This window comes from Crinia signifera, chromosome 2 (genome assembly GCF_055691185.1).
Source record: "Crinia signifera chromosome 2, ASM5569118v1, whole genome shotgun sequence".
Classification (NCBI taxonomy): Eukaryota; Metazoa; Chordata; class Amphibia; order Anura; family Myobatrachidae; genus Crinia; species Crinia signifera.
In genome coordinates, this window is record NC_139218.1 from 133,177,641 (window position 1) to 133,203,293 (window position 25,653).

At 44.0% G+C, this 25,653-nt stretch overlaps 1 long non-coding RNA gene across 2 annotated transcripts in view; it reads left to right on the forward strand.

Annotated features, from left to right (window-relative positions):
- Nucleotides 1-21,351: 21,351 nt before the first annotated feature.
- The window catches only part of LOC146060045 (uncharacterized), a 58,725-nt gene continuing 54,423 nt past the window's right edge, over nt 21,352-25,653 (forward strand). For both annotated transcript variants that reach the window (XR_014470366.1, XR_014470365.1), the window contains exon 1: nt 21,352-21,968. This is a non-coding gene — a long non-coding RNA (uncharacterized LOC146060045). The remainder of the gene's footprint in view (nt 21,969-25,653) is intronic.

Genomic DNA, 25,653 nt, shown 5'->3' on the forward strand with positions numbered 1-25,653 from the left:
TGTATCACAACTGACTAAATTGACAGAAGATTGCAGACAGTGTTCTATTTTTTTTATGCATCGATCATGCATATTAAAGTTGAGTGAAATGCTGTCCTGTCAGCCACACATGCCCATAGAGCTGAATACCTCCGTTGGACGTCCTCTATTGGCTGCCAGCGAAAAACCACCATTTGAATTCAGCCCTAAGAATCTAGCAGAAAGCATGTCACCTTAGTATGACTACTTACTGTAGCACCTGGGTTCAGCATCTAGCAATAAAGAATCCTACGTCTCAGTACAGCAGAAAATCCTTTACTACATTTTCAGTGAGTTAATTGGGTTCTTATGTAGTACCAGGGTGGCCAATTAACATACATACGCTAGCGTAAGGAAATCACATTGCATCACACGAGCCTTTTTAGATGCGATGCGATCTGAGTAGTTAATATGGTATGGACATTTGGCAGTTATCGTAGCTGTGCTTTCAGAATAAGCGTAAGCTACGCAAATAGCGTAGTCAGTCAGAACTTGCGTAAGTGCTCCCAGTCACTGTCAGATTCAGTCTGAGGTGAATAACTGAGAGTGATGGCTGCATCAGGGAGAGCTGAGAACACGACAGAGGTGACGGTGATGGCAGGTGAAGCAGTCACCATGTTCATCTTGCCAAATACAGAGGAGGAGGCTGTAATGTTTTTCCAGCGCCACCAGTTGCTGCCAGTCATGCAAAATTGTGTGAACGGGAACCCGATGTGGCTATCCCTGTAGGAAAGCATGTGGAGCTGCCACATTAAGGCCTGCTGCAAAAAGGTGAGGCTCAGAGCGGCGCACTGGTTCCGGGGTGCTGTTTACCATTCCTCACACTTGTCCACTTTATTGAATCCTGGGCGGAGGAGATGACAAGTGTGGTAATGTGACCGGGAAATGCACATGTCTATCAGAACCGCAGTGCAGTACATGTACTATGGACTTAATTAAAAATCATGTGGGAAGGGTGCTGCCTCAGCAGTGGTTTTTTGGAGGGATTTGCAGGGAGACTGGTGCCTGCTTTGTCACTACAGTTGAGAAGAGAGATGCCAGTACGTTGATGGCCGCCATCAATGATTTTGTTGCTCCTGGATCGATGATCTATTCGGATTGTTGGAGGGCCTACAACACTGAGCAGCTTCAGCAGGCAGGATATGAGCACGCACGTGTGAACCATTGATTTAACTTTGTTGACCCTGAGTCAGGGGTTCACATGCAAAACATTGAGCGGTTGTTGGGGGAGTGTAAATAGCGAAACAAGCGCCAAAGAGGCAAGTCCCGCAAAAATTTGGATTCGTACTTGGAAGAGTTCATGTGGAGGAAGACTCTGGGCGCTACTATTCCCACTTGCCACATTCTCCATGCTCTGACGCTGCTTCCCAAGGCAAGTGCACTGCCTTCATAGTGACTATATTATTGTTCTTTTTTTTCTTCATTAATTCTCATTATTCTTGTTGTTTCATTTGATTTCTGTTTATAAATGTAATTAATTAATGTGTTATCTTTATTATTAATTATTAAGTAAATTTTAAAGTTCATCGTTAACACATGTCCTCATTACTGTGTCAGATGTATGGTATGGCAGGTGTGAATTTGTTACTAAAACCCCCCCGCTATACACGCCAGCCCGAATCGTGGCGAGCGGAGGTGGAACGCGTCCTCCCAACCTTTTCATACCCCCACTATCCTCGTCAGCATGGAGTTCATTTTATATAGTGTGGGGATCGGACGCAGAACATGTAAAGTAATCCGCGGGGCTCGCCATGCTTCGGACTCGGGTTAGCGGGGTATGAAAAGGTTGGGAGGATGCGTTAAGCCGCCCCTCATGGAGCTCGCCACGCTTCTGGGTGGGGGGGGGGTACATAAAAATCACAATGCATGTCATTGCAGTGTAGTAAAGTTAATGGCATTTTACCATATAAAATCGTATGTGATCACTTTTGCGTGAGGTGCGATGGCATGTGATGCGATAAGCCTGGGGAGAGAGAGCAGTGAATAAATTACACGCATCGTACGGCACTAAAACGGGACATGCGATGCGATTTCCTTACGCAGAATAGCCCACTAAGCAAATTGCTTAGTGGGCTCCCTGGTACTACATAAGTACCGTTAATTGTTTAATATGTATGTATTGTTAATTCATTGTTAATACATGTAATATTGTAAAATTATGTGATAGAGACTTTCTAAAGTGATGTTTGAATTCCGCACAGAAAATACTATTTGAGACACCTATATTCGCTCAGGCTCTAACTGAGCACTGATGTTCTACAAGATGCAGAAGCAGTTCAACATTAGAAAGCAACTGTGATGATCATGACAGTAGGTCTTAATCCAAATGGTTTATGAGTAGAGTAAGAAGAGACCATAGTTGGCTGTGTGGCTTCAGGAGACAAGATAGTGGACGTGCTCTCCTGTTGCTCCCCGCTCCAGATATCCTGCAAGCCCATACTTCATAAGTATACCTTCTCAGACTACCTGTGGGGGTGGGGGAAGCCTCTTGCCTCATTCTAGGTGCCGCAGACTCTCCAGACACCCGCTGAGGAGATATTGAGCCTGCCGCTGCGGGTCCCCAAGTTAGGTCAGACGCCAGCGCCATTTTGCTGCTGCGGCTGCAGTGTGGGGGAGCTGAGCTCTGGCGCTCCTGACAGCCACACTCCCGACTCGTCTTGCCCGGACCTCCTCGTTGGTATCCTCCTGCACTGCCTCTTTACTACCGACAGCTCCCTGCAGAGTCCCCAGCACCTGGACACCTGGTAACGAGTGTGGTGGAGCCGCTCATCATAGGGGCAGGGTGGAGACCGCAGCCATTTTAGACTGTGAGTCTATGCTGTACCAGCAACCATTATACCCATATTAATCTGTACAGAGCTGAGACTACCTGATCCTTCTTATACATAAGGAGTCATTGCTTATAACGCACTGTGTGGCTCTCTGTTCCCGGGTGACTTGGTGAGCTGGGGTGAGGTGCGCTGGTTATCTCTCCGGAACCTATAGCGGGGGAGCAGGAAGAGGTCTCAGCAGGGACTCACTGCCGCGGACCGCACGGGGGGGAGCCGGCACCATCTTGCCCTCCCAACTGGACTGTGGCGTTCCATATGAACTGCTTTGATTCCTATGGCTGTCAGCTGGTACTAGTGTGTTCTGGTGATCCCTACTCCACACTGTTTCTCAACGCAGCTGTTTAAATATCCTGCAGTATACTCTTAGTGAGTCTCCTGGTTTATCCATATTTTGGTCAAATATGGAATCCTATACTACACAGATTCTGCGTGCGATATATGCCTCCCCTGCCCGAATTTATCGCCAATTGGATGATGTACAGGGAGCTGCTATATCCCATCACTATACTCCTGGAAGATGTGATCTACCTGATGGGGAAGGTTCTTCTATGCCTACTGGTTATCTGATTTCTCCTGCAGCGGCCCTGACTATTACACTTGACATGATCTAAGTCTAATGGACATATTATTTTTCAGAATATTGATGCTGACTTCCAGTCTTCTCTCCTGCTATCAACATTTATGTTTGGTTTCTGGAATTTGACCCCTAAGTGCCCCAGTCACCCCTTCATTTGTCCTCACGCGACTGATACGCCCAACAAAAAGCATGCTTGGTATTCTCAGGGGACTGAAACTTGGCCAGATTAGGGTTCTACCCTGAGTTGGAGTACTAATTCTGTTGGTAGGGCTTATAATATCACTAGCACATTTCAGTTGTTCTCTTTTTATCTGGCGATAAGTGTACTAAGGCCTAGAATGGTACTATAATTCTATATTGAGATGCTGTCTATATCTTTTACTGTTTTCCTTTTTATTTTAGGCTTCTACACCTTGCATAAAAAATATGTACAGATTTACAATTTTAATTATTCATTTCATCCTCATATATCCTCATTGCCAAATGTGGTATACTACTATATTTAGGGGGATATGCAGATCTAATATAGCTGAGATTATTGTCATACTGTATGTTTATAGCCGTCGATATATTATTATTATTATTATTATTATTTTTATATCCTGTGTTTCATAATTTGGGGGGGGGGGGGGGAGGGGTTAGTCTCTATAGGGGTAGCAATGGGTAGATTTAGATTTAGGTTTGTTTTGTAGTTAGTGGGATAGGGGTTAGTGAGTTGGGCTCCAGGTATGACTAGGTTGGGGGTAGGTTATACAGGATGGGGGGTTATGGGGAGGTTTGTTTTGGGGTTCTTTGGGGGAATTTATCTTGTTAGAACCAAGTAAGTTTATTTTGGGTTTTAGTACAGTTTTTTGGCAGACAGCAATTTATTGCTTACTCATTCTGAACCATGAGGTTGCAGTACATTTTTAAATTCTATCACTGCACAAATGTGCTCCTAAACTTAATAATAATATGTCCATCATAGATTATACTAGCCTAAAGAGTTTGTTTTCCTTAATTAGTCACAAAAAGTGGATATTTTTTTAAATGTGTCAGTGAGAAATGAATACACTTGTGCACCTGCTAGATGAGCTGTAAAGCATGAGCTGATTGTGCTCTTCACAAAGTTTGAGAACCACTGGAAATTCTGCGTCACTGTTTATCGTGATTCATTGCAAATGAAGTGAGTTAACATGAATTTAAACATTCTTCTGATTATGTTGTTTTCCCCCCCCCCTCAATAGGTCTCTGCAAGATCTGATTATTTAATATATGGCTTTAAAGGCTCAAAGTGAATATTGTTAAGCAGCCATACTGAAGGTAAGCAACATCCTAGATAATTTTATTGTGATACACACTGAAATCTCTTACTTTCCTTAACACTTTAAGTGTGAGCAACTGGCATTTTTAGCGGATATTTTGAGGAACTCTCACAGCAACTCAATGCTCCCGATTCACCGTTGTTTTCAGTGAATCGGGCTGTTTTCACTCCTTGCAGTGAATCTTTTTCACTGAAAATGTGATTCACCCTATTCAATGTTCACTGTTCGCCGAAAGCGAATAGCGAATGCCGGCCAGTTCTCCGTTTCATGCTCGCTGCAATTCGCTGGTGTATTTCAATGGGGTTTTCACTGGGATTCGCTGAGAGTGTATTCAATGCTAGGATGGCGAATTGCTTTCTCCCTGATTTTTGCCATGATTTACCTTTTGCATTCGCCATCTTTTTAAGGTGAACTGGAAAGTGATCTTCTAAAATAAAGGGGTTTTTTTTTGCTTTAAAAAAAATCAGATTTTTTTTCTGTGAAGGGGCATGCTATTTTTATTCATGTACTTGAAGCACATGAATACACATTCGCCAGGAGCCGCTCATTAGATATTCATATATTCACTGCACACTGGTTCCCATTCATTAAATAAGCAGGAGCGGGACCAGTGCAGCGGCTCCCTATCCTAGTCCCCTGCCAGCTCTCCCTGTGTCCCTGCCAGCCATCCTTCACCCCCCACAGTGTCCATATGAATAAAATATGTACATAAAAACAGAAATGTCTTGTCATTATTATTATTATTATTATTATTATTTTATTAAATGGGGTAATAGCCATGATAAAATCAATGCAGTGTGCTGGGTAAAAAGGCCTCTTTAATGAGATCATCTTTAGTCAGCCAATAAAAGCTGCTTTTAAAACAGCCAATCAGAGCAAATTTTGCAAATTTCCCAACAGCCAATCAAAGCTGCAATTACATTCCACACACTTGTTGGCAGGCAGACCAGGGGAAGCAGTGTGAAAAGGGCAGACATGGGAAATTCCTGGGTCTTTGGTGCAGTATGAAGGGGGTTTATGAGCTGATATGCTCTGTGCCCCGCTTAAAATCCGGCAAGAAAAACCCGTTTTTTGCAGGGGCGGCAATGAGAACATGGTATTACAGTACCATAAATATTATAAATGCTCCTAACAGAACAGAGACCAAAACATGACCAATATTACACTGAAGGAACATAAATTGGAGAGGGGGGTTATGGTCATGTAGTGTATGGGAATATCATGTATTTTGGAAAGCACACAAAATGTGATTCTGTTCCCCACACCATGCTTCCCATACATATTGTACTGCCAAACGGATTCTGCACATTTCTTGTAAAGCAAGATAATAACTCACATGAAACTGTAAGGCGGTTATCCTGCACCCCTCCACCCCTCCAAACATACCCTGTCGTACTCCTTGCTTCTTTTGGTTGGTCAAGTATCTTCCATACCTTCTCACCCCAAGCTTATCTTCCTCCGCTTTTCTTCTTCAGTGTTTGTTGTATTTGTCATTGTCTATGCACATGCTTTCCCATGGCCCTATTTCTGTATATTGTGATGGGGTTTGCTGTTTTAACCATAATGAGATATTAAAGGGGAAAAAAATTATACTGGAGAAAAAGTGTTAGAATAGAGAGAGAACACTCCCGGACCTCATAGCATGGTTCCAACTTGGCCTCCATGTTAAATGATGTATCCATTTTGAATTATGAAAAAACTTATGGTGGTATAACTGGAAAGCAGTAAGTAGCAGACTTAGGGGGATATTCAATCTCCGTCGAGCATCTCCCGTGGGGGAGATGCTCGACGGGCCCTATTCAATGCTGTCTTCCCCGACAGCATTGAACAGGGTTTTCTTCCAGAACGAGCCCGACATCTCTAGCTGTCGGGCTCGTTCTGCCGAGAACAGCCGTGAAGTGACGAGCTGCCGGCTGCAGCTCGTCACTTCCCGGCCGCAACTCGCGGCCACGCCCCCTTCTCGCCCCGCTGCAGGCGGGACATTGAATCCCGCCTGCGTGTTCTCGGTCGAGCTGACCGAGAACGGGACTGGGTCACGGCAGGCGAGCAAGCTCGCCTGCCGTGACCTGCAGATTGAATATCCCCCTAAATCCAGAGGTCTGGTACTCCCAGACGCATTTAAAAAAAAGCATGTTATAGGAGAAGATCATTTGGCACATGTAGTTTGGAATACCTCTGATCGGGAGAAAAATCTGAGTAGCAAAAAATGGCAGGAAATGAGTTCAAGGATTTACAATTATTGTTAAACACTTTTTAAACATACTAGTAGGGTTTGACAAAGAGGAAATAGGGAAGCTATTTTATCATACCTGTTTTGATGGAAAGATGATTATCTGTTTATTCTTTTAGGAAGATACAGTGAGTAAAACTTGATATTGAAGGTTAGAGAGGAGTCAATACTTATAATATGTATTTTTATCACCAAAAAAAAAAAGATTGTCTATCTAAAAAATAATTGAATAAAAAAAAAAAAAACTTTTTAAAGATACCAAAAAGATGTCTGTTTACCACAAGCAAACAAGCCGCACTACTGGAGTATGTGCAGCAGTACTGATTTGCAGTATGCAGTACTGATGATTATGCAGCCAGAATATGGACTTTGGCAGTGTTAATCATAATTTTTGGATGGACTTATATTTTGTATGGGAAGAGTAGTGTGTGAGATACTGAACAATATGACAGAAAACAGGGTCCTTAGGTACTTCTGGACCCACTATCTCTATAGAGCAGGGGTGGCCAACCGGTCAGAGGTAAAGAGCCGAAAAATATCTGTAGTCTAGCTAAAGAGCCAACAACATGCGCCCGCCGAAGGCGGGCGCGCCCAAAAAAGGGGCGTGGTCTATTTGGACCCCTTGGATGGGTGTAATACACATATGCCTCCAATAGTGCCAGATACATATGCTCCCACGGTGCCGGGTATTTTACAACATAATGCCGATTACACGTCACAAAACCATTACATAGTATACCACATGCCATGCTGATTACATGTTATGCCACATACCGTAATGCCCATTACATGATATACCACACACTGTGATGCCCATTCATTATGCCAGGACTCAATTTATTTCTAAGTAGGGATAACATGGACAGTGCGCGCCAAATTCACCGTAATGCTGATTACATGTCACACACCCATTATATAGTATACCACATGCCATAATGCCCATTACATGTTATGCCACACACCGTAATGCCCATTACACGTTATACCCAACACCATAATGCCCATTACACTAAACACCATGATGCCCATTACACATTATGCCACACTTTTTAATGCCCATTATATATAATACCACACCCGTAAAGCCAATTACCTATAAGTGCTGCTTACCTAAAGCCCGTTGCTACAGGGTTAATTCTTGATGCCAAGGGTTTCCTATTTCATGCTCGATGTCAGGGATTGTCATGCTCTGGGGTACATGCACTATGCCAGGGGTTATATGGTCTGCCAGGGGTTACATGCTCATTGCAAAGGGGGGAGTGAGAGGTGAGGCCAGGCAGGGGGAGCAGTGAGGCCAGGCAGGGGGAGCAGTGAGGCCAGGCATGGGGAGCAGTGAGGCCAGGCATGGGGAGCAGTGAGGCCAGGCAGGGGGAGCAGTGAGGCCAGGCAGGGGGAGCAGTGAGGCCAGGCAGGGGGAGCAGTGAGGCCAGGCAGGGGGAGCAGTGAGGCCAGGCAGGGGGAGCAGTGAGGCCAGGCACGGGAAGCAGTGAGGCCAGGCACGGGAAGCAGTGAGGCCAGGCACGTGGAGCAGTGAGGCCAGGCACGTGGAGCAGTGAGGCCAGGCACGGGGAGCAGTGAGGCCAGGCACGGGGAGCAGTGAGGCCAGGCACGGGGAGCAGTGAGGCCAGGCAGCCGGGCAGAGAACTATCAGCGGCAGCGCAGCCCACCCCAGCCGCTGTAGCTGTCAGAGGAGAGTAGGTCTGCGCGCTATTTGAAATCTCGCGCCAGCTCACATGGTCCGACACTGGCAGCCAATCAGGAGCCGCCACTCCGATTAGCTGCGTGAGCCGGCGCGAGATTTAAAATAGCCGCAGAGTCAGACGCACTCTGTGATGTCGGGTCACCGGCAGCGCCGGAGCTTGATCCCCGGCGACGGCAGCAAGGCTGCCCGACCCTCCCTGCTCTGTTCCCGGACAATGTATAGTCCGGGAACGCCATCCCAGCAGGAGCCGGCGAGCCGCACTGTAGCAGGGGGCGAGCCGCATGCGGCTCGAGAGCCGCGGGTTGGCCACCCCTGCTATAGAGAAAGACAAAAATGCCAGAATGCATGCCAATTATTTATGTTCTGCTTTTTTACAAAATTTCCAGGTGAACATTGCTTTGGTTTAGTTTTGTACCTTAGAGCCCAGTGGATATCTCGCTGGGGTCATCTCCCCCTCCCTTTTTCATCCTTAATTTAACGCTTTGTTGCATAATGTTGCAAATTTGCTACATACCCAAACATTTCACTATAAAACACTTGAAACTCAGATAGTCAACCATTTCATGTTGTGGACTATTTGCTACAGAGCATTTTTTTCCAAATAAATCTTTTTTTCTTCAGGGTTCCTGGTTCTCACAGGGATTACATCGGGGTTGTAGGCGGATCCAAAGGACCGGGCACCTGTGTCCCTGTGTGTCTTCCAGAGCCAGATATCCTCGGGGGGCATTCACGGACGCTCTATCCATACAGTGGAACTTTCATCTTCCATATGTTTATCCACCAGTATCTCTTCTTCCTTGAATTCTCTGGAAGTTCATACAGGAAGGGGGAAGCCTAATCCTGGTGGCCCAGGAGATATTGGTTTTCAGATCTAGTACAGCTGTCAGCTGCTTCTCCGTTTCTGTTACCACTGCAACCAGATCTAGTCAGTCAAGGTCCTTGTCTGCACCCGGATCTGAAGAGACTAGCTTTGAGACAGCCATCTTAAAAAGGAAGGTCTTCTCTGAGAGGGTGGCTAAGACCATGATTTAAGCCAGGAAGACTGCCTCGGCTAGAATCTATTATAGGGTGTGGCAAACCTATTTCTCTTGGTGTAAGGAGAGATCTCTTGAAACCAAACATTTTATAGTGGTAAGGCTTTTGTCTTTTCTTCAGAGTGGTCTGTATAAAGGTTTGTGTCTGCCATCCCTTAGGGTCCAGGAGCCTGCTCTTTCTGTCTGGTTCCAGAGACAATTGGCTACTTTGCCAGACTTCCGCACATTCTTTCAGGGGTTTTTCAGGATTCAACCCCCATACACCCTTCCGGTTGCTCTTTGGGATCTGTCTGTGGTTCTTGCAGCTCTCGCAGAACTGCCCTTTGAACCTCTATCTTCAGTGGAGTTGAAGTGGCTTACAGCAAAAGTGGATTTCTGATGGTCATTGCCTTAGCCAGGATGGTGTCTGATTTGGGGGCCTTGTCTTGCCGTTCCCCATTTCTCATATTCCATAAGGTTAAGGCTGTCCTATGGACTAAACCTTCCTACCTGCCTAAGGTTATTTTTAAGTTCCATGTTAACCAGGAAATAGTGGTTCCTGCACTGAATTCCACTTGTGCAACAAGGAGAGATCTTTGGATGTGGTACGGGCGCTCAAGATCTATGTTCATTGTACTGAATCCATCAGACGTTTGGATTCCTTGTTCGTACGGTTTTCACAAGAGAGGGTGGCCTGCTCACAAGCAGTCTTTGCCTCTTTGGATCAGAATGGTAATTTAACAAGCTTATGAGAAGGCTAATCTTTGCCTTCTTCTATTTCATTAAAATTACATTAGATTTGTTTGGTTTTCCTCAGAGGGCGGAGGGGTCCTGTCCAGAAAAATGACTGGAGGAATGGCTTCTGCAGCTTTTTAAAAAGGAAGAATTGTGGTCAAGTGTGCACAACGCATGCCATTTAAGGGCCTCCGGCTTGCACCTTTATTGCCCGCATGCTCCATTATAAAGATCGGGATACCATTCTACGATTGGCACGTATGCAGGGGCCTTTGAAATTTGACACATGTTATTGCTGTGTGTCCAGATTTTTCTATGGATATGCAAAAATCTAGGGCACAGTTATTACAAGTGAAGTATTAACTGAGGGTTAGAAATATTCAGTATTCCATGCTTTACCTAGCTCGCATTTATTCCATGCTTTTCCCAGCTTGAGGTATTACAGAAATGGGTGGTGCATTTTTTGAGGGCACCACCCATTTCTTTAATACCGAGAGCGAGCGAGAGAGAGAGAGAGAGAGGGACTGAAGCCGGACTCGACCTGAGACCACAACACAATACTATGTCTCGGTGTTAGTTATCATCATGCTATTATAGGGACTAAGTGCTAGGATATAGCATTAGGGGTGGCTTCTTTCTTATCTCCCCATTTTTACTCTTCTTAGTGTTACACTTTAGTTAGTATAAGGTGGTTGGTTATTTGGGATATTGGGCCTTATTCTAGTTCACTCTTTCCTTCTTAGATGGACAAAACCATGTGCACTGCAGGGGGGCAGATGTAAAATGTGCAGAGAGAATTAGATTTGGGTGAGTTATTTTGTTTCTGTGCAGGGTAAATACTGGCTGCTTTATTTTTACACTGCAATAAAGATCTCACTTTGAAGTAAAACCCCACCCAAATCTAATTCTCTCTGCACATTTTACATCTGCCCCCCTGCAGTGCACATGGTTTTGTCCATCTAAGAAGGATTTTGTCAGAAAGATTGTACTAGAATAAGGCCCATTGTGTGGCAGCTAGCATTCCCCCACATAAAAGTAATGTGGAGGATCTAGACCAGGTTTGGTAGCAGAAGCAGAATCCCAGGTGTGTAATCCGCAGCACCTGGAATTTTCTGATATAAGGGTTTCCAGGGCAGAGTCACCATGCTTTTAATGTGGGAAAAGCTACCCAAGTGATACAAGTCTTCTGGACACTCTGGGAGAGTAGTCCATACTTTCCATAATAATAAGCTGTATCCCTGCAGTGGTCACTGGTTAGTGCAGAAATACTCACACCATTATCTTGATGAACACAGGGGGGTGTTTTATCATAGTGACCACTGGAGCCTTTCAAGAGTATATTATGCTGAGAGTGCCTGTATACCACTGCCTGTAATACAGACTGCATATGGATTGAACCTGATATGATGTGACTTGCTGTACAAAATAAACACCAAAAGTCTTCAGTCCCCGTGTTTTTGATCCTTGTAGCAATTGATGGAGAATGTGAGCAAGGACTGTGTACAGCAGGAACTGTTAATGAGCATACAGGTGTTTAAACAATAAGTTTTTTCTCCTCTCTCTCTCTCTCTGGTTATGCAGTGCAAGTGGCAGCCTTAAAGGGTCATTACATTATAGGCAGACTGTTTGCTGTTGTGTGTTAAATAGCCAGCAAAAGCAGGCGTGTGTTGGCTTAGTCTGTTTGAACAGTCTTGCACATTATATTAAACCTCCTAGGTTTGCCCCTAAAGAGAAAGAGCAGACCAATATGTAGGAAATACTAAAAAAGTTAACTGAACTGGCTGCTGCCCCAGATGATTTATGAGGGACAGCAGCAGATGGCTGCCAGTCAGCAGAATATGGCTGAAAGACAGCAAACCCAGATGCAGCGCCAGCAGACTCAAATTTAAATATTGTGTGATGAGTCAAAAGCGCTAAAAAATAGGTGAGCCATTTGGTACAAACCTTTGAGACTGTTAAAGTGGTTTGTTAAAGTGGTTACTGGCAGGGTAATTGATGCTTTACCATCAGAGGGTGCACCGTATTTTGTTTTGAAAAGTAATTAGCGATTTTGTGTTGCTACTTTACAAGGGAAAAGGGAAGATCAGCTCTTAGTGCCTCAAAAACTGGAGCGGTTGGTATTAGAAGCATGTGTGGGGTGACCATCTGGGGGAGAAGGAAACACTCCGAAGCATCCAGTTAAGGTTCTTTTGGCCTGGCATATATGCTTCCGTTAAGAGGTATAGTCAGGGATGCCCAGTATGCTAGAGGTCAGCCCCATGGCCAGAGTTTAGAGCTCCCTATCATTTCCCGTGCCTTTTGAGCGTATTGGTATGAATCTGATAGGGCCATTGGAAAAATACATATTGGTTGTAGTTGATTATGCCACCATGTACCCAGAGGCTATACCCCTGCACAATTTAAAATATGGCACCATTGGCAGATGGCTACTAACCATGTACACCCGCTTAGGAATACCGAAATAGGTCCTAACGGATCAAAGTACATATTTTGTTTCTAAAATCATGAAATATTTGTGCTGGTTGCTAAAAGTACACTGGTACACCTCAGTGTACCACCCGCAAACAGATAACCTGGTAGAAAGGTTTGATCAAATCCTTAAGCAAATGATAAAGAGGTGGTGTCACAAGAAAGATGAGATTTGGAATCTGCTCTTACCTTACTTGATGTTTGCGGTTAGAGAGGTGCCCCTATCCTCTACATGGTTTAGTCTCTTTGAGCTCCTCTATGGGAGACAGCCCAGATGAATTTTAGATATTTTAAAAGAAGGGTGGAAAGAACAACCGTGCAAGGACCCTAACATCGTGCAATTTGTGGCCCAGTTATACGGCCATCTAAGGCAGATTGCACCACTCCTGAACGAACACATGGAAAGGGCCCAACAACATCAGAAACAAAGGTATGACATCACCTCAGTCAACAGGTCCTTTAACCCGGGAGACAAAGTGTTTGTGCTGGTACCCACCACAGAAAGCCAGATGTATGCACAATGTCGGGGTCCTTATGAGATCATAGAGCCAGTGGGACCGGTCAAAATCAGTCACAGGACGCGCATTAGGATAAATTCCAATGCAAGACAGATACACACTATACTCCCTGAAGAAGACCCAAGAGGGTCGCAACGCGTTGGAGTTCACAGCCACCTCAACAGACATATCCAGTCTCCTCCCGGCTGGGAGTCGAGCGCGCGGCAGCTGCAGCAGACAGACCAAGGCGCGAATCCCGCGAGACTTCAACCCGGAAGTCCCGTCTGTGCAGCAGCCGTGGAAGCCGGCGTATCGAGCGGACAAGGCGCCGATTCAGCCGAGGTGTGACGGAGCCAGTAAGCGGAAGAAGGATAGAGGACAAGCATCCACGGCGAGAACAGGTAAAGTGTACTGCGGGTGGAACGGGACGCCAGCCCCCCGCACCACTTACCTGCGCATCTGCATTGTGACTTTTTCTTCTCTCCCATTGACTGCCACCACCCCACCTTATCTGTGTGCTTGCCCCAGCAGCACAGATTAACCCCCTCCCTCCCCCCTTTTTTTCTTAACCCCTTACACCCCAGCTGCACGCAGCGGCATATTGGATACATTGTCAGTGAAAATAAAACTGCATTTATCCATTACTTACTGTCAGCCACTTATTGCACACTCTGAGCGCAGATCCTCACACCCCCTCTTGCACATAAAGTAGAACGCCAGTGGCGCAAATCTCGTATTCCGAGTGATTTCCTCTCACTTCCTAGCCTCCAAACTTTCAAGCGTTCCCTGAAAACTCACCTCTTCAGGCAAGCCTATCATAATCAGATACCACACACCTAACCCTCAGAGGCACTTACAGTATATATTATATAGCTACCCTTCTGGACTTGCAACTTGGTGGGACTGCTATGCTATTACTGGTGCCTGTCCTTGTGTTTTCCTCCTATTTCCCTATAGATTGTAAGCTTGCAGCAGGGCCCTCCTACCTCCAAGTCTATCTGTTGTTACCCAGTTTGTTCTATCACTGTCAATAATTGTAAAGTGGAAACTGAATCTGCTGCGCTATATAAGAAACTGTAAATAAATAAAATAGTTTTTATGGTTAGCTGAAGATCTGCAGAACTGAATATGAGGTCTAGAATTGTGCCTTCTTCTACACAGTCTAATCAAGAATACAGTCAGAAACCTACACATGACTTAATACTGTCAAGTCAGGGTACAGTGCGAAAATCGTCCAGAAAAATAGGAACATATATTACTTGCTAAAAGTATGCATGTGGCACTTTTCAATAATTATACAAAAATTTGACATATATATATATATATATATATATATATATATATATATATATATATATATATATATATATATATATATATATATATATATATATAGTACTGCAATTGTAATACTTGTTTAATAATTTTGCATCATTTTTTGTTAATACTGTATGTTTTTGTGTTATCATTTCATATAAACTAGTACAAAAATATGTTTATTTAAGGCAAGTACAAATTAAGGCAAGTCTATGTGCATTGGGCATTCTAGTATTAAAGTTTATTTTAATATAACATGTAATTCAAATGAAATCAGCCAGTGCCACCTATGACAGGTCTTGATGGAGCCCTGCAAGGGTTAGTGATAAGTGGCTGATGAGTAGGATGTGGTAATCAGACTATGTGCCTTTCCCATTAATATTGGTCATCACATAAAGTTCTTGTTTACTGGATCTATGATTATGATTCTCTGTATTGTATATTGGTCATCAGATGATGGGAATCTCCAATCGATTCTTGTGATCAAATAAATGAGCATTTCCCTATATACCGTTGATCATCAGATGTGGCTCTGCATTGTTTTAGTCATTTGATGAGTTCTGCGAGTGACGGTCAGCTGCAACTTCAGTATTTAATATTTGTAGTCAGGTGTTAATAAAGTTGTGCAGATGTTGTTTTACTTTGCACAGTGAGAAAACAAGAGGTGTTAAGCGGATTGGCACACTATGATGGTTTGCTTCTGGGCCTGGTCTCCTTGCTCTCCTTAGTGTCTGTGCTCCCCCCAACACCGGCTATCTGCGGCTGCTGCAGTTCCCTCGCTCCGGCCTCAGTCTCAGTCCAGGCTCTCTGTGTTTATTGCAAGAAAACAACATCTCCCATGATGCCATGTCAAGGCGGTGACTGCTGCTGAGTGAAGGCAAGGTGGGCAGTGAGCAAAATGTCACAATGACCTGTTTGCTCCTGTAACTTTTCCTTATATTTTTTATTATATGTTTTATGTCGCTGCATGGACCTTTCCAGTGTTCTGATATTCCTTATTCACTCTTAGGTGGTTATTCTGATTCACTCGGAAAGGAACAATGACTCTCTAATGGACAAAACCATGTGCACTGCAGGTGTGGCTGATGTAACGTGCAGAGAGAGTTACATTTTCAGTATAGCATTATTATAATAAGTAATTTTCCCTTGCCCTTGTGGTTACATAGCTTGTGGATGGTCAAATGCATAGATCAGTACAAAAGGGTCTGTACATCTTCCAGCTCATTATTATTTTTCCTATAGAGTGTCAGTGTGATGATTATTTTCTGTGGGGGGCCAGTGTTTTTCCTCTGCATATGCATCTGAGTTACTGTACACTGCACATGCGTCCTGGTAGTTTTCCTAAACAAACGCAGTACTGTACATATATATTTACACACACACACGTATTAAAAATGTATGGGGTGATAGTATAGCAACAATAGAGTGACAAGGGTGTGTTGCTGAATATGGATGAATACAGAGGCACTGAATTGCTCACATGCTCGGTATCAGGCATAGGGCTTCTGCTAGTGTCAATGATGTAACAGGTGGTAGCTTCCAGTGGCGGCTCCTACCTCTTTCAGGGAGAAGGGCTGCCTCTGGTGGCCACTGCTGCCGCTACCTTCCCGTCCTCGGCGCCTGACCTATGATGACAGGTGTCGGGACTGGAGCATGTGCAATACAGACATATGTACTGCGCATATGGCCAGCTTCTATGGGCTGCTTCGGCAGCAGCCCATAGAAGTAATCATGGTCCTCCTGTACAATATAAGTTACAGGCACTTGGACCAGCGCATGAGCAGTACCGATATAGGTACTGCGCATGCGCATTTGCCATTTTTGCACGGCAGGCCGCAGCAAGGCATCCCGGAGGGAGGGAACACCTCCCAATGGGACTGCCTTGGTGACTGGCAGGTCGGACTTCCAATAGGAAGTCTCTGCCAGTCACAGTGAAGCCAGATGCAGTCTCACAGACTGCATCTGGCTTCACTATAATGGCGGATTTTACCTGGTGTGGGGCTGCAGCCCTGCAGCCCATAGGTAAAAACCACCACTGGTAGCTTCTGAATATGTACAAAGCATCATGGACACTGATAGTGGGCGTCTCACTCCTTACATATTTGTATGCACAGATGTACACCAGCAATCTGCTCTGTAATGGGGTGGTTCTGTGCAGATGGGCCCAGCAGTGGGGGGGGGGGGGGGGGGTGCAATCTGCTCTGTAATGGTATGGGTCTGTGCAGAAGGGCTGGTTTTGTGCTGTGTGCAGTTGTTTCTGCAGTGGTATGGGGCCAGCAGTAGGCTCTGTGCAATGGAATGGGTCTGTGCAGAAGGGCCGGTATTGACATGTGCAGTCTTCCCTGCAGTGGTATGGGCCCAGCAGTGGGCTCTGCATTGGAATGGGTCTGTGCAGAAGGGCCGGTATTGACATGTGCAGTCTTCCCTGCAGTGGTATGGGCCCAGCAGTGGGTTGTGTGCAATGGTATGGGTCTGTGCAGAAGGGCTGGAATTGGGATGTGTGCAGTCTTCTCTGCAGTGGTATGGGCCCAGCAGTAGGTTGTGTGCAATGGAATCAGTCTGTGCAGAAGGGCCAGTATTGGGATGTGTGCAGTCTTCTCTGCAGTGGTATGGGCCCAGCAGTTGGTTGTGTGCAATGGAATGAGTCTGTGCAGAAGGGCCGGTATTGGGATGTGTGCAGTCTTCTCTGCAGTGGTATGGGCCCAGCAGTGGGGTATGTGCAATGGTATGGGTCTGTGCAGAAAGGCTGGTATTTTGATGTGTGCAATCTGTTCTGCAGTGGTATGGGCCCAGTAATGGACTGTGTGCAATGGAATGGGTCTGTGCAGTCTGCTCTGCAGTGGTATGGGCCCAGCAGTGGGGTGTATGCAATGATATGGGTCTGTGCAGATGGGCCTGGAAATGGGATGTGTGCAATGTGCTCTGCAAATGGATTGGTCTGTGCAGAGGTGCCCTGCAATGGGTGGCAATGTAAATATGCTGTACAAAGAGCATGGTAAAGCAGTATATAGAGTTTTCCTAGATGGCACCAGTTGTTTATTAAGAAAGCCACAAATGTAGCTAGTTTGTATATGTGTATGCTCTTCGCCGGGAAACCCACTCATCTCCTAGTATTACCGGCAGATGAGCGGCTTTGCGGATGGCTTACCATAGCGCTGCGCTATGCAAACTCGTCCTCTCCCCGCTTACAGCGCCGGGCAGGGGGAAAGCCGCTCTGTGTGTATGCACTGAGCGGCTTTCCCCCCAGCGATGATCGCTGTCCATACACTCTGGGCATAATCGCCCAGTGTGTATGGACCTTTAGAAACCATTTATTATTCCTGATTTTATGTCAGAAGTTTGTATAAGAACATTGCTCTTCCTGATAAACTATCAAGTTTTAAGGTGTCAGGGAGCACTGCTACTAGTGTTTTATCAGTTTCTAGCACTAAGAACTGGGAACAGTTTAAACATAAATGTACTCAGTTGATTTCAGACACATGCTCTGTTGAATCTACTTTTTTTTTCAATCCTTTTTATTGAAATATTTTCAATACTAACAAAGTGTTCAAGGTATGATTTGCATATGTATACAATTTCACATATAATAAAGTGAGCTATAACATAGAAGTACACCATATGATGAATCGGGTATTATTACTCGTATGTGAATCTACTTTTTTTTTATTACTAGGAAGTGAATAAGGTGGTCTATGTACTAAGCGAGGGAAAGTACCAGCCAATCCACTCCTAAATGCCATGTTACAAGATGTGTTTCTCCCCAAGGCTTAGTACATATGCTCCATGATGCGTACAAGTATCCAACTTTCTTTTTGTTCTATTTGATAGCACCAGTAAATGTAATTTGACAACTGTAAAGGAAGGCATTACCATATAGTTGCTGACTCTTGTCTGCCCCCTCCAGGAGTGGGCAGCCAGCTTGGCACAACAGTGGGTTATGCGGGGTGTGTTGCTTGGCATATTGGGCGGATAGGGGGTGTGGCGTGTCACAGTGGCTTTTGTTGGGTATGTGGCTGCTTGTTTGCATCAACATAGCCATGCCCTGTGCTATTCAATGCCTTGATTACAGGCACTATATATCGGGGGGTGTGGCTATGCCTGGAGTGTCGCACTTTTTTTGAGGAGCCGTCCAGCAGTTCTGGGAGAGTAGGAAACTATGCATTATCATCTGTATATCATGAAGTAAAATCTGGGTTGCAGAACTGATTCATGAACATATTTGTAGTTACAAATGTAAAATTTTAAAGCCCATAAAGAAGTGGTTCCCAACCTCGGTCCACAAGTACCTCCAACAGTTTACGTTTTCCATGTCTCCACACAAGGGACATAGTCCACCTGTGGATATTTTAAAATAGCCTAAAAATATCTATAGTCAAGCTAAAGTGCCAATATTATTCGCGGCAACAGAAATGGGGCGTGCCCTAGCTATTACAAGGCAGTGTCCCATTTATGTACAATCGCGGTCACCTAAAATAAACTGAAACAAGCCAGATCAACATAAAATAAATTTTGACATTTATAACCACATTATTATTATTATTATTATTATTATTATTATAACTACCAGTTATTTTTTTTTTATAGCACATACATATTCCGCAGCACTTTACAGAGAATATTTGAACATTTACATCCATCCCTGCCCTAGTGGAGCTTACAATATATTTTCTTTACTACATGTACAAGCACACGCATTTTATTTTAGTGTTCATTGTTGTTGGGAGCCAATTAACCTACCAGTATATTTTGGGATTGTGGGAGGAAACTGAAGTACAGGGAGTAGACCCACGCAAGGATGGGGAGACTATACACCACCGCACATTTAGGGACCATGGCGGGAATCAAACTCATGCCCTTAGTGCTGTAATGCAGTAATGTTAACCATTACAACCATCCTTGCTGCCCTACTCATAAAGGGGGTTCTTCAGACCTAATCACTGCTGTGTGAATTCACACAGTTGCTGATTATCAAACCATTGAATGTGTATATACTGTAGATGGTAGTGTGCAAGGCCATTCAGCAGGAAAATCCAGAGTATTTTCTGATAGCTGACATTCGCAAGTTTATGGACAGGAAGTTGGCATTTGTGAGTGTCACCTGGTGGTTTTCTGGGAGTGTCAAAGGAAACAAAGGCATGCCCAAGCGTTTTAAGGAAGGGTCTGTGAAGTCAACGCTGCCATCGATCAGCTTGATTCCATTGTACAGGCAAAGTAGGTCCTGGGTTACGAACACACTGGGAAAATCATTCGATGCTGAGTCCGTTGCTAATGGATTTGTAGCTAGACGCCAGTTGGTGTGATTTTTTTGCAAGCCATTAGCAGACTTGCACAGGGCGGGAAATCACTCTGTGTCTGGGCAGCGGCAATCTGATCACAAGGCACTGATAATTCACCAAGCAGCAAAAAAGATAAATTCACGCAATACACTATAGCTGCTTCATGTTTCATTGCAACCTGCCCTGGCACTGTAGGGAGCTATCTCCCCACACCCCACCCACCACCACCACACAATTCTAACCTTGAGACTGCATCCACAACTGCATCCTACATGTGGACGCCTTTAGCTCCGCCTCTCGTTATATCATCATGTTGTGCGTGGAGTAAAGTGGTTCATGCTCCTCCCATATCATAAAGCTTCCTCTTAACAGGTGTGGGTTGTTAGGTCTACACTAACTAGGTTGACAAGCATTGGGTCGGCACCACTAGGTCGACAGGCAACTAGGTCGACATGGGCAAGGTCGAAAGTCAAAAGGTCGACATGGGGTTTTTCAGTGTTTTTTTTACCCGAATGTCGACACATTCAACATGGACACAGTTTGAAGTGCACCGCATCCCCTCGCATCGCTCGCTATGCTTCGGACACGGTGCCTCGCTAACCTCAGCACTCTATTTTATTCTCCCACTATCCACTAGGGCATGAAATACCTCCTGTCGGCACATGTCGGCTCAAATAACAATGAAAAACCCCATGTTGACCTTTTGACTGTCGACCTAGCCCATGTCGACCTAATGACCTGTCAACCTTGACCCATGTCGACCTTATGGTGTCAACCTAATGCTTGTCAACCTAGTTGGTGTAGACCTAATGACCGTATTCCCTTTGAACAGCTGCATGCCTGTCAGAGGAGACAGGCTGTCAGTGCCGGAGCCACATCACATGTTGCCACATGCGACTCAAGAGCCACGTGTTGGCCAACACTGATGTAATAGAATTGCACAAATTGTCATCTATACTTAATTATGTTTCATGATAAACGAACTTGCCTTTTGCTCAGCATGGCCTCTTTCCCCCAGCAATTACTCTGATTCTCAGTGCAACTACCATTTTTGACCCTTTCTATTGCATAACAATGCGCTGAAAATTTTTTAATGATAAATCTGCTTTGCATTTTATATTATAAGAACACAATATTTTTCTAGCATAAATGTTTATATCGTTAATCTCTGTGTGTATTACATGGTTTGCAGCACACTTATGCAGGGGCTACGTTATAGACCATGGCTTACTCATGGATCATTTTTATCAGAAATCTCATCACCTTACTTCCCAGCTCTGGCACAACTGTGAAAGCTCTTTTCCCAGGATGCAGTTCCTCCCAGTGACACTGGGAGCAGAGCTGAGAATTTTCAGCTGCGTCACAGAGCAGAGAGAGAAGAAACAGTCTATGTCGACAGGTCTCTGAAAATCAGCTGCTGCTGCTGCTACACAGAGAAGAGAGCTGTAGAAGTATCATGGGCTGGGATTTCTCATAATCTTTGCTTCTTTGCACTAACTAATGCCTCATCACCTAATTTCTCTGTTCTTATCAGCGAGCTACCGAGAAGGCGTCCAATTTTAATCCCGCAGGGGGAGGAGGTGAGGTGGTGGTTTGTCGAGAGGTGGGGGAGCAGATTGACAAGATTCGTAACTGAGAATAGGGTTTACGAATGGGTTAATGGCAGTTCTGGAACGTTCTACCCGTACATGGAGGTCACGCGGTTACCCAAACCTACGCAGCAGCAATTGGGGGTGAGCGCTCTTTTTCCTTGAGTCTGCCTGCTTCCACAGACGTATTACAGAACCCGGAGGTATTAAAAGCTGCGTCACGTCTACCATGACATAGCGGACGACTAACGGTAAATTATTTGCCCAAAACTATAAACATCTCCTTATTCTATGGGATGCACCGGTTAACTACGTGGAATTCTTTGCAGTGTTAGAGGTTGCATAGCTGCCAGGCTGTACAAATGCGTAGTTTTATTCTCATTCCTCAGAATAATGGACGGCAAATTCATGTAAGTTATTTCTATTATTTTTTTTTTCTTTCTATATTTGTTTGTGACAGTTTGCTGTTCATATGTATTATCGTTTTATTGGTTGCCGCAGCTTGCATTACATGGTACGTTTTATTGCTATTTATATTTTATGTTCCATTATGATTGAGCAGCAGTTTATTTGCCCAGAAGCCTGTAAAGGATTGGATTGCAGTGTTGATAGAAGGGAAACTGTAAAAGTGCAGAGCATTTAAATTCAGTATCTACAAGTTGTTCATGGTTTCATTCAGCACTTAACGGGTTAAAAGGCATTTGAAGGCACGCCGATAGCAGAAGACATTGCCCAGTGCTTAAAAACTAAATGTCATCTCGCTAGCTTTGGGAACTTGTTTACCTGTCTGTCTGTTTCTCTCTCTCTCTCTCTCCCTCTCTTCCCATCTCCATGTTGGCAGTATTCCAACCTCCATGTGATATACTTGCCTATGCTTCTGCATTAGTTTAGAGGATGAGCTCAAATAGGATTGGCCAGGGGCGGGATCCCAGTCCGAGCACATCATCCTATTGGTAGGTAGTGACACTGGCAGGTGAAATGTTGATTTTCATTGGCAGAAAACATTCTGTGAAATTACATTTACTGTTGCTTTTCTACTTTATTTTTTTACGCAAGTATCAGTAATAGAGCATACGTAGAATAAAACCCATACTATAGTAATCTATTTATCTTTCATTCAGCTCATACTTTATTTGCATAGGCACAACACTTATACTGAGGTACGAAACTCTGCAAAAATTGTGTAGACCAATGAACAAAATGATGACCGTTCTAGAACTTGAACAGACTTACACCTACTCAGTGCTTTGATTATAAAAGTGGCAGTCTTCGTAATTTGGAAAGACTTTTATATTTTTACTTTCTTTGCTGTAAATCACCATGTTAGCAAATGTAACTCAGTGTGTTCTGGTTTATTCATCTTCCTGTTTGCATTGAAGGATTTAAGAGTGTTACATCCCAGAAGTGATTGCTTAGGATTGTTAATATCTGCATTCACAGAAGCCACGTAAAAGTCCAGGTCCTGGATTTTATATTACATATATTATACTCTGGGGCTGTTACTATTTTCCTGCTGGGAGCCCTTTATGCTGATCATTCCAGGCAAGATTGCTCTGCCTGAGATGTATTCCTGTGAACACCCACTTGGAAAAGAGAAATATTTATAGACTGGCAACGATCATTTTAACCCTTTCATTATGCACTGGACATCGTTTGCTGCCAATACACGAGAACGCCCCTAATGTTTGTTTTGTTAATGGCCTTCCTATATGTTTGACCTTGGGCAGTTTGCCGTGCTCATATAAAATGCAAGCTATTTTTATGGCTAATCCACCACTGCCACTCAATATGTTCTTCCAGTAATCAAATAGTGGATAGCTATGACAAGCTATATGGAATACTGGATGTTACTTTCCAGGCTGTATTAGGTTTAAATGGATTAGTGTCTCAAGGCTGTGTACGGTTTTTGCATAACCATACACCCATTCAATGCCAGAAAGGCAATCAAGTAGTTGTCCTGTATGCACTGATGCATGATCACTGCTTACAAAGTTTTGTACAGGGAGAACTGCACATGTTTTAGAATAGCTAAAAGAGCATGTGTAGACATTGTCCAATGGCAGCGGCGACTACTAAAAAAAGCTAGGGTCACAGCCTTCAAGTGCAGCATGTGACCTACAGGACACACCTTAACTTTATGCGTTTCAAATATTTTTTATTGTATTATGTATTATCTCAACTGATGCCCAGTGTCGTCATATGAGGTGGGAATCTAAGGACAATCCCCTACCTAGAGTTATCACTGATGTGATGGGTTGATGAACATAGAGAAGGAGAAGCCTGCACAGCAGTCTAGGAATGGCAATCAAAAGGGGACGATTTGACAATGTAATTGTTTGTAGATCCAATCGAAAAGCACGATTTCCCGATCATCCACTTGCATGTGTAAGAATGTACTGGATTAGCTGCATTGAGGAGCATCTCCCATGCAAAGTGCCGGGTATGCTGCCAGCATGGTGCGACCCGGCCCAAAGCCCTACTTTTACGTGGATTTCTGTTTGTGCCTCAGGAGGGTGCGAGAAGATATCTACGATAAGTGCAGCCTTGGGCTACTTGCACAAACAATTGATTACCTATTGTGTAGTTTATAATTGGGCTACATACAATTGGATCACCACCAAAGGGTCTCCATTGATAGTTTTATGGGTGGGTTCCGTGGATGTCTGGAAACCATCAAGGGAGCATCCCTACTGTTGATCATGGGAAGACATTGAACCAATCAGTGAAGAGGTGGAGCTAAGCAGTGGTGGGGCTTTGCATCCTGCCCTGTCAAAAAATAATATTTAGACATGGGACCTGCAATGAACCACCAGACCGCTGTCAGGATTCCATTACCTGGGGATGAGATGCTGTGGCTATCTATTGTACTGTAAGTAACATACAGAGGAGGGACAAGTACATTAGCGGGAGACCTGGCAACTAACAGTATAAATATACTAGTGTTTTATATTAAGGGTTTTTGAGATCCAAATGTCACATTTTCTAGTACTGGGTAGCCACATACTGATGATTTTACTGATTGTGGCATGTATGCACTATTAAATCCTACACCCTAGAGTAAAAGTCTGAAGTACCGTATATACTTGAGCACAGAAAATGGCCTCTCACAACCTTTTTCAAAAGAATAAGTATTGATGCTTATTTAACAAACATGTTTATGTCCATACTAAAAAGTAGGTCTCTTGCATAGCTATTGTAAGGGTTAATGAACTATATGTTTGCATGTAGAGAGACACTTTCTGCTCTAAATAATTTAGTAATAAGTTGAAAGTGTTGCTGACATTTTTTGTTGTTATACTGTATGTAATTTATGATTTACCTGGTTCATTGTAGATACGTGATATGACTAACGGGTTTACAGTAAGTGCTATATGTTGCTGCTGTATAAAATAGCCTTTGTGTTATTGTAAGGGTTAAAGGCTTTTTTTAAAAGCAAAAAATAACGTGAATCAGTACTACAGTGTTTAACGTTCAGTATAAGGCTTGTACTTTCACCCAGGGATAAACCGGTTAACAGCTAGATAGCAATAATCTATTTAGGGGGTGTGCTTTGCATAAATCATACACGGCATTATTTTCTCCTGTGGCATATTATGAGATGCTTCATTATAAAAACAAATCTCAGCTTGTGTAACATTGCTGCGTAGCATCTGCATGTGCTGAGTCATGGCCATCACGTTGCAGGTATTGCAGGAACCGCCTGTAGGGGGTGTAGCACAATTAACATCCAAATTTCCAGGTTCCTTCTCTACGTAATGATGACGTACCTGTTGTTTACATCTGCAATGTACTGGCAGTATATCCTAGTATGCACAGCTCTAGGCCAGAACACTGCCAATAAAGCCTGGTATAAATTTGTGTGGTACTTTTCCTATGTAACACTCACAATCTGTATCTAAAATAAAAAAAATAAAATAAAAATAAACTTTTCACAATACATATTAGCATTTTACTACAGGTTATTTAATATTTGATGGTTAGACTAAAGCCAGTTTGAGCCTTATTATTGTTGGTTTATTTTTAAATCTTGACTTAACATTTAAAAGACTTTCTATGTCAGGAGTGAGAATGTAAGCTCTCATGAGCAGGGTCCTC